This window comes from Oreochromis niloticus, linkage group LG22 (assembly GCF_001858045.2).
Source record: "Oreochromis niloticus isolate F11D_XX linkage group LG22, O_niloticus_UMD_NMBU, whole genome shotgun sequence".
Classification (NCBI taxonomy): domain Eukaryota; kingdom Metazoa; phylum Chordata; class Actinopteri; order Cichliformes; family Cichlidae; genus Oreochromis; species Oreochromis niloticus.
The window spans coordinates 6,750,351-6,754,963 of NC_031985.2; positions in this window are offsets into that span (position 1 = coordinate 6,750,351).

Consider the following 4,613-nt stretch of genomic DNA (forward strand, 5'->3'; position numbering starts at 1 on the left):
AACTGCACCTTATGTACATTCTGTAGTATTCATTCCACCTCTTTTCATTTTTGTATTTTATGTATATAAGTTTAGATTGGTTATTTATAGTTGGTTTACACAGCTTTGTGTATATGTGTGTATGCATGTGTAATGTATATATAGACACGTGTGTGTGTGTGTGTGTGTGTGTGTGTGTGTGTGTGTGTGTGTGTGTGTGTGATTTACATTGCTGTGCTTGAGAGCCTCCATCTACCGGAACCAAATTCCTTGTATGTGTCTGCAGATATACTTGGCCAATAAACACGATTCTGATTCTGATTCTCTGGGTGCCCAAACAACCTCATCTGGCTTTTTTTGATGTGGAGTGACAGCAACTCTACTCTGAGCCCCTCTCTAAGTGAGGCCAGCTACACTTCAGAGGAAGCTCATTTCCACCGCTTGTATCTGCAATTGTGTTCTTTCTGTCACTAACAAAAGCTTGTGACCATAGGGTGAGGGTAGGGAGGTAGATCGACCAGTAAATTGAAAGCTTCGCTTTTACACTCAGTTCTCTGTTCACCAATACAGTGTCTGCATCACTGCAGCCACAGAACCAATCGATGTCCTGCTCCCTTCTCCCATCACCAATCTGTCTGTCGATCTCCCTTCTCCCGTCATTCGTGAACAAGATTCAGATACTTAAACTCCTCCACTGGGGCAGGAACAGCCCTACAACATCCAGAGCCTTCAGGAACTCAGGGCGGACCTCATCCACGCCAGGTGCTCTGCCACCAAAGAGTTGTTTAACTGCCTCAGTGACCTCACCCCTTGCGATTGTCATCCACCTCATCCCCAGACTCTGCTTCCTCCACGGAAGACATGCCAGTGAGATTAAAGAGGTCCTCAAAGTATTTCAACAATTTTCTCAGTTGAAGTCAGCAGCGCTCGACCCACACTTTACACAGTGCAGGTAGAGCACCACTTTCCCCTCCTGAGTCGCTTGACAGTTTGCCAGAATCTATTCGATGCAGTCTGAAAGTCTTTTTCTATGGCCTGTCCGAATTTCTCTCACACCGAGTTTTTGCTTCAGCCACTGCCCAAGCTTGCATGCATCAAGACAACATTTTAAAAAACGACATAACTTCTGGTGTTATGGACTCTGGTGAGACTCTGTGGGTCTCACCAGGAGTGTTGCCTGCAAAAGGGTCATCTCTATATGAGGAGATGTGCAGGGAGGTGCAGAAAAATCATGATCCACCATCAGACTTATCTTGATCCTGGCCATCCTCAACTGTTTCTACCAATCGTGCTAACATTCTGTTTCTGTGATCTGGGTGTGGGGCTCTTTTTTTGTTTGGGTCTCCTGAATGAGCAACGAAAAATGGCAGCTGTTTTTAACTTGAACCTGAAAGAAAATGCTCTTTGTCTTCTCTCTCAAAAATTAACTCAAAAGAATCAAAAATTCAAAAGACAGTCAAAATGCTGGCTCAGTGACCCAGCACCCTGACAGTTTTATTTTTCTGCTTTTTTGACTGTGGTAATTCTTTAAAAAAACAAACAAACAAACAAAAAACTTCCAGAACATTTAAGAAATGTTATGAAGGGTTCTTCGCAATCACAAAGACATATGTTCGTCTTATTTCTGGCATTGATAATTCCATTTCTACACAACCATTTTTTTTCCGATGACATTACACTGTTTAAAAAAATCAGAAGAGTTAAAGTCCTGTTTGACTTTAAACTACGGGCTCCAATTTTGGTCATAAATATTTGTAGTTGTAAATCAGACTGTGTAGGTATGAACTGAGTTTTGTAACCTTTTAAGAAAATATCTGAAAATATTATGTTTCTACATCCAAAGTAAAAATCATCAGAAAGAATGAGCATGAGAAAATACTGAAGTACCAGGGACTGAAGGAACACATGATCAGATCTGAAAAATAAAGTTGAAAGTAGTCCCAGTGGTAATAGGAGCATTAGAAGCTGTAATCCCAAAATTGAAATCAGATGCACGCACCACATCAAAGTTCTCTGAAGAAGACAGTCTTCGAAAATCATAGAACGAATAAAGATGGTGTGCTGAAGGCTCAAATTCACAGACCTCTGGAAGAGAACCCAAGCTTACAGAATACAATTACCACCCCCATGCAAAATTATTTTATAGTGGTAAAAAAAATTACTATGGAGGTAAAAGCTCTGCAGTTACCTACAATGAGAAAAAACAAGAAAATGGTTTTACCCGTAGCTTAAATGCCTTTTTTATTTTAGAACCCCATATTACACTCAATTAAAAATGGCATATTATGTAATCAACTTTTCAACCAAAATACCAGATGGACTTTTCAGACCATTACAGGAAGCTTTGAAAAATATAGAGCACATTTATTTACATATGTTTATACCTGGCCTGAGTTTATACTGTATAAATAATACCGCGCCCAGCTATCTTACTGATCTCAGCTTTTATACCACTGGGAGAGCGCTTACATCAGCAGGCCATATGCTCCTGATCTTGGCTTAAGACCACAGGTGACCACGCATTCGCCTCTGTTACACCCTACCTCTGGAATAATCTCCCTGACGCTATTCGCATGTTTGTTTCAATTCAATCTTTTAAATCTCAATTAAAAACTTCTTTATTTAGTGTAGCCTTCCCGGCTTATAGAGCCTGCATTTTGTAAATCTGATTTAACCTTCAGCCTTTTGGCTTCTGCCTACAATGCCTGGTGTATTATTCGTTAGTTATGTCTCCCACCTGTCAGTATATTTGTATTTGTATCTGTTATTGATCTTAATTGGTTCTGTGAAGCACTTTGGCATACCTCTGGTTTTTTGTGCTATATAAATTGTATTATATTTAACCTCACAGGACCTTTAAACAAAGATCTCAACTATCATTCTCTTAGAAAAGGGAGTCTATGTATACATCTGACAAGATGATACTGCTAATCTTCTTGCAGAGATTTATCTCCAGTGGAGGACATATAAGGAGGTACATCCCTCCCTATCTCTGTCCAGGTGTTCCACAGGTTTAACAAAACTTTTGTTGAGTCAGGTCAAAGTAAAGTTTTATAACATGTTAACATTTAACATGATGTATCTTTTTCATCAACTGTTGTATAGTTCCCAATACATACATTTTTTATGCACACAAAATAAAGACAATTTATAAAAATTCTAGATATTTAAATATTTTGTTAAACATTGATCAACACTGCAACATATATTTGCCATTATAGTAAAAAGAAAATTCCTTTCTAAATGTAATAATCTGTTCTGATTGTAATAATCCATTGTGATTGTAATAAGTTGGAAAAACCCTGGAAACTGTGGCGAACGGAGCTCAGTCGATCCAAGTTGGTACCATATTTTTTGGACTATAAGGCGCACTTAAAATCCTTTAATTTTCTCAAATTGACAGTGAACCTTATGATTGAATTCTGGTTGTGCTTAGTGACCTTGAGCCGATTTTGTGTGGTCAAAAATCAAAAATCTGTCAAAAAACCTTTTAATACGACTCTGGTAAACTGCGAGCCGCACTGCTTGATGGATTGTTGGAGTATTACCACTGTCGTAGTCAAGAGTTAGCTCGCTAGTTTCCATCTAAACATGATATACAGTGGTCCCTCGCTATAACACGGTTCACTATTTATGGCCTCGCTGTTTCGTGGATTTTTTTGTGTGCAATTTTGCATGCTTTCTTGTTTTCTCTTTTTTTCTTACAGCGCACTGTGTTCTGCGTCGTGATCGTCTGTAGACCATTGTCAGTCAAGCTCACGTACAGTACAGAATGCATTCAGCTTGTCAAACGTCCATAAATCTTTGATCGCTAGCAGTGTCAATCTGAAGTGCTGTACTGTATGTTTGTTTTCTCCCCAACAAACACAAAAATGTCAGCTAAACGTTTTGCAATGTCAAAGGCACCTGTGGTAGCGCCCAAAAGGCAGGGTGAGATGCTAACCATAAGGCACACTGGATTTTAAGGCGCATTAAGCGAAACATAACAGTCAGATAAGTCAAACTTTACTCAGCTCATTCTTCTTGGTTTCTCTACTTCTGTACCATTGATTCATTAAAGCTGAATTTTCTCGCAGCTACTTCCCACGTTCTGGATCTGAAAACTGGGTTGATCTTTGGTTTTCATTCTGTAATATTGGACTTATATTTATATGAAGGTTTGAACTTTGAGAGTGTTTATACAAGAGAGAAAAGTGTGAAAATGTTCATACCTGTTTGAGAAATGTGTATAAAGTCAGTAGTGAGGGGTTTTACAGCCTTTAAACATCTATAATAATTGTAAAAAATAAAGCTGGCTACTTCGCGGATTTCACCTATTACGGGTTATTTTTAGAACATGACTCCCGTGATAAACAAGGCAACACTGTACCGTGTTCTTGCCTGAGAGATTTCTGAAAAAATTTAAATGTACAGCTCTGCTATCACTTCCAACATAAATGAAAACAGAAAACTAAACAGTAGTGACTTTTGTAGGGATGCTGAAGTTGGACTAGCTGGTATATAATGATGTGCTATGTGATTGCTAGCAACACAGCTATGTTAGCATAAGCTGGAGGGTGAACGCTAACTTTTTTTCCACTCGATAAAAGTTAAAGCAAGGGTTCCCGGTGGTTAGGGACAAATGCAATCGCATG